At 46.7% G+C, this 17,125-nt stretch overlaps 1 protein-coding gene across 5 annotated transcripts in view; it reads left to right on the forward strand.

Moving 5' to 3' along the window:
• Nucleotides 1-746: 746 nt before the first annotated feature.
• LOC106676441 (uncharacterized) overlaps nt 747-17,125 on the forward strand; it is an 81,889-nt gene continuing 65,510 nt past the window's right edge. Inside the window, exons 1-2 of one of the 5 annotated variants that reach the window (XM_024803660.2) lie at nt 747-926; nt 1,214-1,399. The gene's annotated coding sequence lies outside the window, so the exon portion shown is untranslated. Of the gene's footprint in view, nt 989-1,213; nt 1,400-17,125 lie in introns of all 5 variants that reach the window. The other 4 variants (XM_024803659.2, XM_024803658.2, XR_013100192.1 and 1 more) reach the window with 4 other exon arrangements.

Here is a 17,125-nt window from a genome sequence, read left to right on the forward strand (position 1 = left end):
ATGATTCAGGATTTTAATGAATCGATATGACGTTATCCAAGAATCGATTTTAATCGATAATCAAAACCCACCCCTAGTAACTGTGTAATCATGCTTATGTACATCTGGATAATTACACAAACTAGTGTGTGGCGCTTCACTTTTTAAAAAACTAAAAGACAGAAATCAGATTATAGGATATGTGGTGTTGTTTATTTATATTGTGGTACTAATCATTCGTGATATTTAGTACTGTGTGCATACTTTATTAGAAGAGATGAGATAAAAAAAATCTCTTCCTTGCTGGTTCCATCGAACAATAAATGCTCAAGTAACTATGTAACACGTACGTAATCTGTTCAACAACACTGATGGGGAAATCAGCTGTGTTTTGCTGCCCACTTTATTTCGAATAAATTTATTGAACTTGAGGGGGTAGGGACAAATAAGTAAATACTTCTGCCTACTCCTTTTCAAACAAATAATGGAATGATATTTTGTAATGATCGTGAAGGCACATGTTTGAAATGTTTGAAATAAAAATGAACTGAACTGAACTGAATCTGGCGCGAAAACTCGCCGAGATTACCCGACACAGGTATCGAAGCTTCGACACACAGGACACATCACTAATTATCAGGCTTTATTCCAGTTTTTAAAAGAGAGTAAACATTTGGGGAGGGTTTGAGGGTCGACACTCCATACCAGTTGGTGGCGGTAACGCACCATTTTATTGTTTGCAAACCGCCAATAGAATTTAAGAAGAAGAAGCAGAAGAAGAAGAAGAAGAAGAAGCAGGGGAGAAGACGAAGGGTTGTGCGTACTGTGCTCTTTGCTGTGTCTTTCCGCCGTTTAAAAAAAAAAAAGGGCACTTTTTGAAGAACCCGCATCAAAGTATTGTGGAGAAGCGTCGTGTTAAATCTAATTGATGAACGGCTTTTTGTGAGGTATGTGTTGCAGCTGCGAAGACGAACGTACGTTCTCCTGCTAGGTTACAGCTGGTAGGAAGGTGCGTTCAGTGTCTCTTTGTAATTTTAAGTTTCCATGTCAAACGAGATGAAACAGTTATTTCTGGATGCGCACTTATTTGCTGAGATTAACAATGTGTTTTTGTAAACCACGTGATGATTTAAGTCATTTAATCTTTACAGAACATGTGAGCGAGGCTAATAGAGCAATATTTTTATGTTTAGTAAACTGACGTTTCTAAATGTTACTGCTTTTATTTCATTAGTTCTGACGAGGACAGCTGAATGATGTTGTTGGTGAGCTTGGATTAAATCATCTCTAAACAAAGAACTTGTCCTCGTGGTGACTGACTTGGGGAGTGGAGGTCAGTGAGCCCATTGTCTCTGCTGGTCCGACTCCAACTACAAAGCCGGCCCGCTCGCCCCCTCCTGAGTCTGAGAGGAGATCCAGAGTAAGTCAGTTATAACTACACTGGTTGCTTAACTTCATCATTTTCTACAGGGTCTCTCTCTCTTAGCTCACTTTGGTTTGATTTCTGCCTTCTGTTTAGCCTCTCTGTTTGTCTGCCTCAGGAACTTAATGTTTTATCATTTGAGTTACACTCTTTGTTTCTCTTCATATGAAGGTGATGTCTGTGGAGTGATCATGACTTCATTAATAATCCTCTGTTTTCCTTTTCCACTTCTCTTTCATATTCTTTCTGTTCTTGTGTAAGCTGCTAACTCTTGTGATGGACATTTCTTTATTTTATGTGTTGATCATATGTTTTGACAAAATGACTTTAGTAATATCTATAGTACATTTTGTGCGACTTTGTTCTACATATAGGAAAACATCAAATATGTTATTCCACACACAGATGGGTATTGTGAGTGAGTTGGACTGACACTCCCAGGCACCATGAGACATTAGGCAGATAGTGAGACTCCTTATCTCCAGGGAGGAGGTGTTGAGATGAAAATATTTGAAGTGCCTCAATTCTATGCTGTATATTAACTAAAATGCCATATAACCATATAGTACAGTATTAAGTGGACATGGTCATGAAAAATAAAGGCATTAGACTACGTGTCCTTGGGGGGTAGAATGCTGTAGACTCTCACCCACGCTTGCCTGTGAAAAAGTAGATAACAGGGGACCATCTTCTAGTGGAGATGCATTATAACTCACCTATTGGCGCCTGTCAAGCCTTTGAGTTGCCGAGCAGCTGAATAGGGGAATAATGTTGACGCGCCCGCAGTTCAAAACGTATGTCAAAGTTCCAGATTGCAAGCTTCTTTATTTGTTATCAAATCCTTAAAATCCGTAGAAAAACAGTGATCAAAAAACATTCTAAGCTTGAGCGGTCAGCAAAAGTCGACTTCTCCCATCACCCACTCATTCACAAAAATTCCCTCGGGATGTGAACAGGTGATATAGCAATCACTATTACCGGCACCACGTGACCCAAAGCTACGCCTATCCATAACATTCCGGCCCCTAATTATTACATTCTTACAGTAATAATTACACATCCAACACCATAACTCACAACACACACTTCATCACATCACAGACACACTTCATCACATCACAGACACCCAGTGAGACAACGTAACATACTCAAAAGTCCACCAAAGTTATTTTCTCATTTCTTCTCTTCTTTTCTTCTGTCTGCACACGGTCAGTCATTCATAGGCCAGAGGTTACCAGCACTTAGCCTAAATATAGTCAGTCTGTGATGTACATCTCATAACATTAAAGTCAATTCAAAGTTAGTTATGTCACTCTGTGTCAAAAATGTCATCGTCATGGGTCAGAGGCCTCCTGAAGAAGGCATATCTTTGTGACGGGTCTGCACACATGGCTGGTTGGGGTCTTAATCCAGACCTGACGCACAAGCCCCTTTTCATCTGGTGTAGCTCCGGTGACTCTCCCAATGATCCATGAACCACGAGGTGCAGAATCATCCACTATAAGGACCACATCTCCAGGAACAAAGTTGCATTTAATCCTTCCCCATTTCTGGCGCTGCTGAAGTTGTGGCAAGTACTCTTTAGTCCATCTGTTCCAAAACAGGTCAGATATATATTGAACTTGCCTCCATCGTTTACGTGCGTAGAACAGGCGGAACAGGCCAGGTGGTAAAGACGGGTTGGACTTGAGAAGGAGATGGTTTGGTGTTAATGCTTCCAAATAATTTGGATCAGTGGATTCCAGCGTAATGGGTCTACTGTTGAGGATTGACTCCACTTCACAAAGAGCAGTTTGGAGCCCTTCCTCGTCCAATGTCTTGAACCTCAAAATCCAACCCATCACCCTGATGAGACGAGTCCAGTATGAAGCACGATGGATTAAAAGGGTCAGAGGATGATCATCATCGTGTGCTTGTAAGACCTCGATGGCAGCAGACACCTTAACTTCAGGATCTTCATGTGGAAGTTCTTGCAAGTTTTCTGGGTTCACAGGCCAATTGTTCTCTGGCTGTGTAAGAAATGCAGGACCAGATATCCATTCAGTGTCACGTAAAAAGGTCTCTGCCTTCATACCTCTGGAGGCAAGGTCCGCAGGGTTATGTGTGGTGTTCACATACCTCCATTGGGAGGCACTAGAAGCCTTGAGGATTTCTGACACTCTGTTCGCCACAAAAACACGGAACCTGGAAGTCTCATTGTTTATATATTTCAACACTGCGGTGCTGTCCGTCCAAAAGACAGTTTAGGAGAGGTAGTCTCAACTCCCTCCTCCACATTCTATCCATGCAAACTGCTACCACTGCTGCCGTCAATTCCATGCGAGGGATTGTGACTGGTTTTAAAGGTGCCACCCTGGATTTTCCCATTATGAAGGAACTGTGCATCTGTGAGCGACTGTTGTACAACAACAGGTAGGTAACGGCCCCATAGCCCTTCTCACTCACTCGCATCTGCAAAGTGGTGCAACTGAGCAGTGGTCGTCTGTCCAAAATCAGAAGGTTTTAAACATCGTCCCGTGCTGATGTTGTTCAACAGATGCAATTCTTCTACCCAGCTTTTCCACTCTTGAGCAACTGCTGATGGTATAGCATCATCCCATCCTATCCCCCTCTGGCACAGATCTTGAAGGATTCTCTTGGCTGTGAAGATAACAGGAGCAAGGAACCCCAGAGGGTCATAGAAGGAGCTTACTGTGGATAGGATCGCTCTCCCAGTCAATGGTCTGTTTGGGATGGATATGCAGAACTTATATGCATCTGACTGCAGGCACCACTTCACTCCCAATGCCCGCTCAATAGGTAAAAGGTCACAATCCAGGTCTAGGTCCTTAACTTCATTTGCTCTTTCCTCCTCAGGTATAACTGCCAAAACGCTGCGGCTATTGCTGATCCACTTTGTTAAGTGGAAACCACCCTTGGTGCAAATGTCTCTGAGGTCTGAGTAAAGATTGATGGCTTCTTCTTCAGAGCATATTGAAGCAAGGCAGTCATCCACATAAAAACTATACAGAATGGTGTCAGTCACCTGCTGGCTGAAGTATGCTTTGTTGTCCTCTGCGCATTTCCGCAGGGCGTAGTTAGCACAGCTCAGAGAGGACGTTGCCCCAAACAAATGAACACCCATCCTGTACTCCTGCATGCTCTGATTGTAATCACCACCGGGCCACCAAAGAAACCTCAAAAGGTCAGCATCTTCCTCTGGCACATGCACCTGGTGAAACATAGCCTCGATGTCAGACATCAAAACAATGGGCTCTTTTCTGAACCTCGTCAGTACGCCAACCAAACAGTTTGTTAAGTCAGGACCACTCAGGAGCTGCGCATTAAGAGAGACACCCTGGAATGATGCTGCACAGTCAAAGACGACCCGCATCTTCCCCTTGGTAGGATGGTAAACCCCATGGTGAGGGATATACCAAAGCTTCCAATCACTGCGCTCTAATTCTGCGACTGGCACTCTCTTTGCATATCCTTTAGATATGAGATCTGTCATGAAGGCAGTGTAGTCTTTGTGAAAGTCTTTATCTCTGATTAACCTTTTCTTCAAACCTAAGGCTCGTTGCTCAGCGATTGCACGGTTGTCAGGCATTCTTATGTCTCGGTCTTTCAGTGGCAGGGCAATGCTGTAGTGCCAATCCCCCAAAGTCACCGACTTGCTGGCCAATTCCAGGAACTTCAAGTCTTCCTTTGACAGCCCCATCTGTTCATCATCGCTGCTCTCTGGAAAGTCCATCTTGAACTGCTGTTTCCATAGCTTGTCCAGGTTGACAGCAGAAACTCTGTTGGCAGTAACTGTTGCCAAACATCCTGGCCTTCCACAGCATTCTCGATTAAGTGGCCCATTCACTGTCCAGCCAAGCACAGTCCTAATGGCAAAAGGTCCATCACCTACACTCCGGATGACCTCCAAAGGTTCTAGAGCTCTGGGCATATTCATGCCAATCAAAAGCTCCACATTGGCCTTAATTTCTGGCAAATGAACATGCTTCAAATGTGGCCAGTCATCCAGGTCCTGTTGATTTGGGATGTTACCAATATCTACAGGCATTTTATGCTGAGTGAAGAGGTTAGGCATATCACAGTACATGTCACTGTCCAATCCAGCAACTTCAAGTTCAGGTACAATGAAACTGTCCACCACTTTCTCCTGTCCCATGGTGCGCAGGAGAATCTTTGTCCTCCTCCCAGAAAAATTCAGCTTGTCCATAAGACCCACTGTACAAAAGGATGCTGAACTCCCTTGGTCCAGAAAGGCATACGTTTCCACTATTCTTTGACCTCTCTTTGATTTTACTTTAACTGGCACAATGGCAAGCTTACAGTCCTGTTCACCGGCCCCAGTAAGACCACTAGTCTGGATCGTAACAGGAATGTTATCTGCCTCATTATTAGGTTTGACTTCATTCTTCTCTTTGTGGTGGATATGGAGTATACTTGCATGTCAGAGACCACAGATTTTACATGAAAGGCGTTTTCTGCATTCTTTGTTTATGTGCCCAGTATACAAACAGCCAAAACAGATGCTATTCTTTTTAAGAAAAGAAATCTTCTTATTATGAGGTTTCTTATCAAGCAGAGCACATGACTCCAGTGTGTGTCTGCCTTTGCAGAAAAAAACAAGCCTTCACAGTGCTGTGACGATCTTGAGCCCCTGTCTGATTCTGTCTCTCAACATCAGAGACTGTTGTGGCAAAGCTACTTCCTTTAGCTCTTAGATGTGGAGAACGTTTCCCTCCATTGCTGCCCTTGGCTGTTAGATGTGTTGCTGGAATGTCACATAGATTTCCAAAGACAGGATCTGTTGCAATTTTAACTTGACGCTCAAGGAAGGAAACAATGTCAATGAATGCGGCTCTGCGATGTTGCCTCTCCTGAATGTCACATGGTACTGTTCGCCATTTGTCTTTTAACTTATATGGCAGTCTTCTAATCACAGCAAGCATATTGGCAGGTGTATTTAATTCAGAGAGATCATTAATCTCTTCCATTGCATTGCAGCATCCACGTAAGAACAAACAATATGCCTGAAGAGCTTTTCCATCTTCTGATCTAATCAGTGACCATGAGTGAACTTTGTTCAAACAAGCAGATGCAATCACATGTCCATTCCCAAAGTGCTCATACAGCAGAGTCTTTGCCTTTACATATCCAGCACTTCCAGACATATGTTGACAGCTTTTAACAAGTTCATTGGGCTGCCCCTTGGTGTACTTTGCAAGATAATGCAGGCAGTCGCCAGCATCGCCAGTCTTTGCTTCTATGACCTGTTCAAACGAGCGCATAAAAGCCTGAAAATGTAAAGGGTCACCATCAAAGGTTTGAATCTCCCTTTTGGGCAGTGAAGAAAGACTTTGCTGATGGACCAACATACAAGTTAATTCATTTTGTTTTTCCATAATGGACAACAGATTTTCATTGGCTACTGGATGAGCAGCTTGTGGCTTAGGCAAAGGTGGAATTGATCCAAAAGCGTCAGAAGGCCCATAAGAGCTGGTGCAGGCCTTTCCCTTTTCATATTCTGTTGCACTGTTTTTACTTGAAGCTCTGCATTCCCAGTGATTGCATTTCCTTTTGTAAGCGTCTGTGGAACAAAAGTCTCTGCATCCGCATTAAGAATTTCAAGGCCGTTTTCCCTTTGTTTTAAAATATGATTCCATTCCATTAGATTTCCGTGAAGTGACGCTCCGCATAGTGGATCCAGTTCTTAGCACGTTCACCTTTGCAACAGTTGCAGCTATATCTGCTTCAAGCTGAAGTTGTTCTTTCTCCTCAGTTCCTCTTGTTCTTCAAGAGAGTGTTTTTCTTTCAGCACATGTTGATGTGCGAGCAAGGCGGCCATTTCAGCTTCTGCCCTGAGACGTGCAGATGAAGTAGATGATACTCTTGAGCTTGACCTACTGCCTTTATTTGACACACTGTCGGATGGCGACACTTTATCATTAACATCATTCTGGGGATTAAGAGATGATTGAGGTTCTTTTCAGAATAGAATAGAATAGCCTTTATTGTCATTATACAGAGTACAACAAAATTGGAGTGCCACTCCCTTGGTGCAAGTTTCAATAATAAATATAAATGTAAAATATAAAAAGTACGAAAAAAAAAAACAATCGTAAGTACTCAAACAATAGTATGTACAATATATACAGGATAGCAGCATTAATATAATGACAGCATGAATAGCAGCATAATATAATGACAGTGACTGTATGGAATAGCTATGGTTCAATTGTTTTTGTGCTTATTTACTACGGTGATAGCTCTGGGAAAGAAGCTATCCCTGAATCTGTTTGTCCTGGTTTTATGTGACCTGTACCGTCGGCCTGACGGTAATAGTTCAAACAGTTGGTTGCTGGGGTGAGAGTGGTCCTTGATGATATTGCCAGCTCTGCTGAGGTACCGAGAGTTTGCAGTGACCTCCAGGCTGGGCAGAGAGCAGCCAGTGATCTTCTGGGCTGTGTTGATGACCCTCTGCAGTACTTTCCTGTCCGCAGCTGAGCATCCTGCATACCATGATGTTATGCCGTACGTTAGGACGCTCTCTATGGTGGCTCTGTAAAATGTCACCAGCAGCCTCTCCTCCAGGTTGTTCCTCCTGAGCACTTTCAGATAGTGGAGACGCTGCTGGGCCTTTTTAACCACCGCTGTGGTATTTGCAGTCCAGGAGAGGTCATCAGAGATGTGCACCCCCAGAAACCTCATGGAGTGTACCCTCTCCACACAGTTCCCGTGGATGTAGAGTGGGGCCGGGTCTGCTCTGTCCTTCCTGAAGTCCAAGATAAGTTCTTTAGTTTTCGTGGTGTTCAGTTGGAGGTTGTTAACTGAACACCACTTAGTCAGTCTGTTGACCTCATCTCTGTAGTCCGACTCATCCCCCCTTGAGATGAGTCCAAGCACAGTGGTGTCATCCGCGAACTTTATGATGGTGTTTGAGAGATGGGTAGGGGAGCAGTCGGATGTGTAGAGCATAAACAAGAGGGGACTCAAAACACATCCTTGTGGAGACCCGGTGCTGAGTGTGATGGTGCTGGTGGGGGCCGAGTCTGACAGACTGTGGTCTATTTGTCAGGAAGTCCTTGATCCAGAGGCAGATGGGGTGGAGAGTCCCAGGTGAGACAGTTTCTGGACCAGGATCTCCGGGATGATATGATTGAATGCTGAGCTGAAGTCCAGGAAGAGCATTCTCACATAGCTTCCTTGGTGCTCCAGGTGACTCAGCGCAGTGTGGAGCGCTATGGTGATAGCGTCCTCGGTGGATCGATTTGTCCTCTAGGCAAATTGGTGGGGGTCCAGAGTGGGAGGCAGACTGGCCCTGATGTGCTGACAGACCAGTCTCTCAAAGCACTTCATCACTACAGGCGTAAGTGTAACAGGCCTGTAGTCATTTGGGCTGGCCACAGCTGTCTTCTTGGCGATGGGGATGATGGTGGAGGTTTTGAGGCAGGGCGGGATGGTGTTTGATGACAAGGAAAGGTTGAAGATTTTAGTGAAGACTCCGGTCAGTTCGTCAGCACATGCTCTGAGAACCTTTCCATGTATTCCATCAGGACCTGCCGCCTTCCTGGGATTCACTGACCTTAGAACACACCTCACTTGATGCTCCCTGAGTGTTAGTGTGCCAGTGCTGGGGGCGGGTGGAAGTGGTGTGGCAGCTGGGGGCCTGGTCGTCTCAAAGCGGGCGAAGAAACGGTTTAGATCCTCAGCCAGCGAGGCATCAGTCCTAGATGTCGCCTGGTTATTGCTTCTGTAGTTGGTAATGTGATTGATCCCCTGCCACATTTTTCTGGGGTCGTTGTCAGCAAAGTGATCTTCAATCCTCCTCCTATAGGCAGCCTTAGCTTTTCTGATTCCTCTACTCCTGTCTGCCCTGGCCGCCCTATATGCAGCCCTGTCCCCTAACTTGAAGGCAGTGTTGCGGCTTTTTAGGAGGGATTGCACTTTGCTATTCATCCAGGGTTTTTGATTTGGAAACACCCTGACCCTTTTGTTGACGGTGACATTGTCAACACAGTTCCTGATGTACGAGAGTACAGTGTCCGTGTAATCCTGGAGGTTGTGGCTGCAGAATAAATCCCATACAGTTGTTGAGAAGCAGTCCTGCAGTTGAGAAAGGGCTCCTTCAGGCCAGGTTTTTATTGTCTTTGTCTGGGGCTTTATTTTTCTCAGCAGGGGGGTGTAGGTGGGGGTGAGGGACATGCAGAGGTGGTCAGATCCAGCCAGGTGGGGGAGGGGTGTCGCTCTGAAAGCATGCCTGATGTTTGAATAGAGATTGAAAATGTGACGTCATTCAGGGGTAAAACCGTAAAGAATTCTGGGAACTCGTGGCAAGAGGTACTAGCGCACGCAGGCTTTCAATTGAAATCGGTTATACAGCGATAAAAAGAAACACAAAAAATGGCAAGAAGCTGTTGTATTATTAACTGCAATAGCCGGTCGCATGACAGCCACGGGAAGCCGACGGGTAAAGAGATCGGTTGTTATCGGATTACGTCGTTGAAGAGAAATTGTTCGAGCCATGTTTCCGAAGTAACAAAGAGGCGACTGGATTACAGCCATTCAAAGACCAAATATAACGTCACAGAACACTCCAGCTCACAGGTTAGTCTGCTCCAAGCATTTCCACAAAGGTCAGTCTGCTGTTGTAGTTAATGCGTCATTTTTCTTAACATAATTAGTGATATAGGTTACAAGCAAGTCTGGCGCTGAACAGAAATTATCGCGCTATGCTCCTTTGTTTATTGTGCATAAATAGTGAATTGTCCTGACACAATATTGCGTTTCGCTTCTGTTATTACCATGGTACATTGACAAAAACATATACTTTTATTCACAGGATAAAACAGTTGTTTTGTATTACTAATTGCCCAGTACGATTACAGCATACAATATTTGTCACTGCTACATTTCTGTGATGCGTACCAGAAATTATTTCCACTACTAATTAATTATTGTTGAGCTCAAAGGTCCTATTAATAAACTGTTAACGAATGTGTATTTATGAAGACGATTTGTAAGACTGGTAAACTTATGATACGTACGATGGTCTTTCGTTCTACACGGTGCATTTCAAGGTCCTGCACCCATCCGTCGGTAAACTGTACCTGGGCTTGTTGCAGTGACCTGAAGTTACCGTATTTTCACGACCATAAGGCGCACTTAAAAGTCTTAGATTTTCTTCAAAAAGTGCGGCGCGCCCTATAGCGCGGTGCGCCCCTATGTGTTGTAAGGAGGACGTAGTAGAGAACACCATGAGAACGTTAAAGGGTGAAGTGTGGGCGTTGATCGTATATACCGGGACAATCGCACATACCTGTATAAAAGAACAGGTATGTGCATTATGCAGGACATCGTTGTTTTAACAACCCTGAAAATGGCAAAGAGACACGCTTACGAAGCACAGTTTAAACTGAAGGCAATCAGCTACGCGGAGGAACATGGAAATCGAGCAGCGGCGAGAGAATTTAAGATTAACGAATCGATGGTTCGCAAATGGAGGAAGCTGGAAAACAAGCTCCGGCAGGTCAAGAAAACGCAGCTGAGTTTCCGCGGACATAAGGCGAGGTGGCCCGAGTTGGAGGAAAGACTCGAGCGGTGGATCATCGAGCAAAGAGCGAGCGGGAGAAGCGTTTCGACGGTCACCATTCGGCTAAAAGCAGTTTCACTAGCTGAAGAGATGAACATTGAACATTTCCAAGGAGGTCCGTCTTGGTGCTTTCGTTTTATGAAACGGTGCCATTTTTCCATCCGGACCAGGACTACGGTAGCGTAGCAACTTCCAGCGGATTATAAGGAAAAGCTGGCCATCTTCCGCTCCTACTGCAGCAAACACATCGGCGACAAAAACATCCAGCCCAGCCACATCACAAACATGGACGAGGTCCCGCTCACTTTTGACATCCCGGTGAGTCACACTGTGGAGAAGAAGGGGACCAGCACGGTAGCGATACGCACAACGGGGTATGAAAAGTCTTCTTTTACTGTTGTGCTTGGCTGCCATGCTAATGGACAGAAACTGCCGCCTATGGTGATTTTTAAGCGAAAGACTTTGCCTAAAGAGAAGTTTCCAGCAGGAATCATCATTAAGGCAAATGAAAAGGGCTGGATGGATGAGGAAATGATGAAAGACTGGCTGAGGGAGGTGTATGTAAGGAGACCAGGTGGTTTTTTCCACGCAGTTTCACTAAGAGTGGAAGGCGGCGCCGGGCGAGTTACGCCACAATTTGCCAATGGATTGTAGATGCTTGGGCTAACATGTCTGCTGGCACTGTTGTTCGAGCTTTCGCAAAAGCCGGCATCGTTTCCGAGGAGCCGCACGGCACGGAAAGTGACTCTGACAGTGAAGACAGTGAACCTGGCATGTTTGATGGAGATTTAGCGCAGCAGTTCAATTCAGACACAGAGGATGAGGACTTCGATGGGTTTGATTGATGATAAAAATGTGAGTACCAAACTTTGTTTTGCTCCTGCTTTATTTTTAAATACGGTACTTGTATGCGCCCTATGGTCCAGTGCGCCTTATGTGTGTGTTAAATACAGTAAGGGCACACATAACTGAGACTGCGCCTTTTAGCACAGTGCGCCTTATGGTCGTGAAAATACGGTACTAAACTTCACGAGTGTATGCACTCACTCCAAGAACCGTATAATTATAAATATGAGCATGGTGAAAGTTGGGCAGCATGCTAACGTATTTTGTCCCTCTGTGTGCTCGTAAGGGTCTAACCCTTTCACTGGTTTGATTTTTTTCCTCGTATCTTTTCTTTGACTTTTCATCAAGTCTGTCTTTGTACGGACCGGGATTGTTCTCCTTCGTTTTGTACATACCTTTTTGGGGGGCAAAGAAAAAGCAAGAATTTATTGGAACCGAAGAATGAACGTTTTGCGGTGCTGCAAATGCTTGCATTTGATGCGGTACTTGGATTGTTTTGCAATGCGCGAAAGTCACGTGGTCTGTCAATCTCTATAGACATGGTCCAAAGTGGGTTCTCCTCTCGTAGCAAAGTCCACAAACTGGGCAAATTTAGGAAGCACAGTCTTTAGGCACGCTTTGTTAAAGTCGCCGGCGACAATAAAAACCCCATCGGGGTGGGCAAGCTGTTGTTTGTTTATGGTGTAGAGCAAGAGGCAAAGAGCCGTGCTAACGTTAGCATCCGGCGGTATATAAACAGCTATCACAATGACTACTCTAAACTCCCTCGGGATGTAAAAAGGTCTGTACGAGACTGCCAGAACCTCCAAATCAGGAGAGCAGTGTGTGTGAATGATCCTGCTGTTACAACACCACTCGTTATGCACGTAAACACATAGCCCCCCTCCTCTGCTTTTACCTGAGTTGCTGTTTCTATCATGCCGGTGTAGCGTGCGGCCTGCTAACTCGACTGCAGCGTCGGGAATCAGCGGGTGAAGCCACGTCTCCGTAATAAGAATAATGCTGCAGTTACGTGCAAAGCTCGTGGTGGCTATCTGTAGCTCCAATTTGTGGATGATGGATCTGGCGTTCGATAGGAAAAGGCTCGGAAGTGCTGGCCGGTGTGGATGTTTGCGTAGCCTAGCGTCTGAGCCCGACCGGCATCCCCTCTTCTTTCTTTCCCTCCGTCGCCTTCTACGCTTGCTGGGCGGGCAGACCATCCACGGTGACCCCGGCGGTCTCGCTATCTCCTCCAGGATGTTTTGTGTTCGCTGATAGTCGCCAGAAACAGACAAACTATATTTAAAACCTAGGTCAATTAGGTTCTGGCGACTGTAAGAGATGGCGCGTTGCAAACATTAAAAAATATCCACATTAAAAGTAAAAATGAGCACCAAACTGGAGAGCTGCACCCGTGCGCGCTGCCATCTTGATTTTCCAATGTGTTCTCGCACCTCCACTTCTCCTCCCAGGGAAGTTTCCTGTGACTGTGCTTTGTCAGATGATGGCCTCCCCGAACGTTTCAGAAAGCCATATCTTAACATCCTCCATAAACCCTTTATTGTATTTAGCGATGCTTGAGAACCATGTATTTTGTTTATCTTTCTCATCAAATGAGATTAGAGAAAGTAAAGATTCATGCAATGCACTGGCATCCTTAAACAGGTGTGTTAACTCATCAAACTGTTTTTTGACTTGTGAATGATTTTTATCACCTTTCATTAGCTCTTTAAGTGCCATAATAACACTTTTTATTTTGTTTACATGCCTTTTCCGATCTGTTTGGATGGTTTCAATTTTGTTTGCAAGAGCTTTCTCAGTGAGGGAAATTAATCTTTTATCCTTTTCAGTTTTTCCAACAACAGATGCAGCCTGCGATCCAGTCATTTTAAGCATTCAACATAAGCAGCATGCCAAAATCCAAAACAAAGGCAACAGCGATTCCTTCAAACTCAGTTGAATGCCTGCAGAGCCACAGCACACACACACACACCAAATCCAACAGCAAACGTAGCGGTGGGCGTGTCACGAAAACATCTTCGTATGGTCAGAATCCAAACTGCGTTCAAACAAACAACACGCAGCACAATAACACAGTTTACATACCACCGTCGTCTTCTCCTTATCTGTCAGACTAGCCGATTTTATGGGTGTAGTGGCGATGGCGTGTGGGCTCGCGTCGGCGTTTATTCAGCGCTGATTGCAGGAGGCTCCATTGCCGTCGCACGTTTTTGCTGACAAATATTGGCGACTGTCAAGCCTTTGAGTTGCCGAGCAGCTGAATAGGGGAATAATGTTGACGCGCCCGCAGTTCAAAACGTATGTCAAAGTTCCAGATTAAAAACTTCTTTGTTTGTTATCAAATCCTTAAAATCTGTAGAAAAACAGTGATCAAAAAAACATTCTAAGCTTGAGCGGTCAGCAATGGTCGACTTCCTCCATCACCCACTCATTCACAAAAATTCCCTCGGGATGTGAACAGGTGATCTAGCAATCACTATTACTATTACCGGCACCACGTGACCCAAAGCTACACCTATCCACAACATCACCTGTGCATTATAATAAAAGGTTGTGGAGTATACCAGGCCCAAGCGCACACACACACACGCAGATCCGTATTGCCAAGGACCACATTTATTGATATTTACACAGCAGACAATAGTGTGACGCATGCACCAGTTTATTGTATTTCCAGACTTGCTTTCGGCACAATTTACAGTGCACGCTACTCTGTTTTTTGTCAGACTTGAAATAGCCGAAATACCTTCACACTACGGAACTTCTATGGCTCTTCCGTTTGACAATCTCTCCGGCATTGGAACCATCATCTGTTTTCTCTTCGGTCACGCTCGGTTGACTTTTCTAGTTGGCACACTCATTTCCTCCATTACGCGCTGGCTCCATTACCCGCTGGCTGCTTCCCAAACAAACACACGTGCGGCTTGGCACGTGTGCTGTAAGTAACAAGTCACGCGACGTGACGCTGCGGCTGTGATTGGTTCGGCTCTGTGCTACTTAATTTGGATTGGCTGACCTTTTTTTTTTTTTTTTTTTTTTTTTTTAAGAGGACAAGAGCGGCGAGGTCTATCGCGATAGCTTAATTTCTCTATCGAGTAAAAGTTATATCGCGATACATATCGTTATCGTTCTATCGCCCAGCTCTAAGTCAACGTCCCCGACTCGCCGTGTGACCACAAAGGGTCCTTGCCACTTGGCGAGCAACTTCGAGCTGGAAGAAGGGAGTAATACAAGCACTTTGTCTCCCGGTGAAAATTGCCTAAGTCTAGCCCCTCTGTCATACAGGCGTTGCTGACGCTGCTGAGCCTGGAGCAAATTCTCCCATGACAACCTCCCCAAAGTGTGGAGTTTTGCTCTCAGGTCTAACACGTACTGAATCTCATTCTTGGCGGGGCTCGGACCGTCCTCCCAGCTTTCTTTAATCAGGTCGAGCACCCCACGTGGCCTCCTGCCGAACAGCAGTTCAAAGGGAGAAAATCCCGTAGAGGCCTGGGGCACCTCCCGCACTGCGAATAACAGAGGGTCTAGCCAGTGATCCCAATTGCGTTCATCCTCGTTAATGAACTTACGAATCATGGACTTTAAGGTCTTATTCAGCCGCTCCACCAGCCCGTCCGTCTGAGGGTGGTAGACGCTGGTCCGAATAGATTTAATGCCCAGTAATTCGTATAGTTCCCGCAGTGTACGAGACATAAACGACATGCCCTGGTCAGTCAGTATCTCTTTCGGGATTCCGACTCGGGAGATGACCTGAAACAGTGCCTGCGCCACACTCTTTGCAGAGATGGTGCGCAGCGGGACTGCTTCCGGGTACCGCGTTGCATAATCCACCAGGACTAACACAAAGCGGTAGCCGCGTGCACTCCGGTGAAACGGCCCGATGAGGTCCATGCCAATGCGCTCGAACGGGACCTCTATGAGTGGAAGCGAACGCAAAGGCGCTTTTGGTATGGCCGGCAGATTAACAAGTTGGCAGTCCGGGCAGGACGCGCACCAGCGGCGCACATCCGCTCGGATGCCCGGCCAATAAAATCGGGCCGTTATTCGCTCCAGAGTTTTTTCGTATCCCATATGCCCTGCCATGGGGTTATAATGAGCCGCCTGGAAAATCGTTTCCCGGCGGCCCTGCGGCACCAACAGCTGGGTGTGCATCACCTCCGTGCGAGCGTCACGACTCACTCGGTATAACCTATCTTTCGACAAAATGAAGCGTGGGTAGGTCCGCACGGCTTCAGGGCGCACCACGTGACCATCAATCTCAATCACTTGGTCAAAGGCTGAGCGTAGGGTATCGTCACGAGACTGCTCCAGTGGGAAATCACCCGTGGGGGGAACTTCCGGAGCCGGCGGGACTACCTGTGAAGGACTCGCCGTCTCCCCCTCCCCAGAGTCAGTGTCGGACAACCCCGCGTCATCACTGAGCGCCGCGCAGACACTACATGCTACTAGCGGTCGTGACCGCACCCCCGCGTGCTGTCCCAACAGATGACAAAACCCCGGCCAATTTGTGCCCAGAATTAGGGGATGCGACAGGCGCGGGCTAACCGCAGCCGTTATTCTATGCGTTTTACCCTTATACTTCAATAACAGCGGCACTATGGGATACCTGTGAACATCACCATGCACACACCTCACCTCCACCCATTCTGCCTCCAGCAATGCCCCGGGGCGAACCAAACTTTGGTGCACGAGGGTCTGCGTGCAGCCTGTGTCCACCAAAGCATGGCGTATACCCCCTCGAGTCCTTACCGGAATGCTGTATGTCCCTCCCGGACCGGGAGAGGGCGCTGGAGCACCGGCAACGCGGAACACCTGCCCCACCTCCATCAGAGGACAGTCCCTCCTCAGGTGTCCCGGCTGTCCGCACTTCCAGCACTCCTGCCCCGGCGTCTGTGCTGCTCTCCGTGGCTCAGGGGCAGCGCTGCTTAGGTCCGGTCCCTGGGAAGGCACAAACGCAGCAAAAGGATTAGTAGGGCTCAACGCCAGCGTCCGCTCTGCCTGCCCTGGCACAGGCATCCGGCGCCTCGGTGCCGGCACCGGGGCTTGTCTGTTCGGCCTCCGGCCGCTGTCCCGGGGCTCCCCCGCTCTAGCGGCAAGGTGGTCCTCCGCCAACGTCACCGCCACCTCCAGACTCGCGGGACGGTGGCACCTGACCCATCTCGCCGTCTCTGCAGGCAGCCCCTCCACAAACTGCTCCAGCACCACTTTGCCCACCAGCAGCGTCTCGCCTTCTGACGATCCCGGCTGCAGCCAGCCTACGGCCGCGTCATGCAGCTTCCGGGCCCAAGCAAACG

Source organism: Maylandia zebra, linkage group LG9, assembly GCF_041146795.1.
Source record: "Maylandia zebra isolate NMK-2024a linkage group LG9, Mzebra_GT3a, whole genome shotgun sequence".
Taxonomy (NCBI): domain Eukaryota; kingdom Metazoa; phylum Chordata; class Actinopteri; order Cichliformes; family Cichlidae; genus Maylandia; species Maylandia zebra.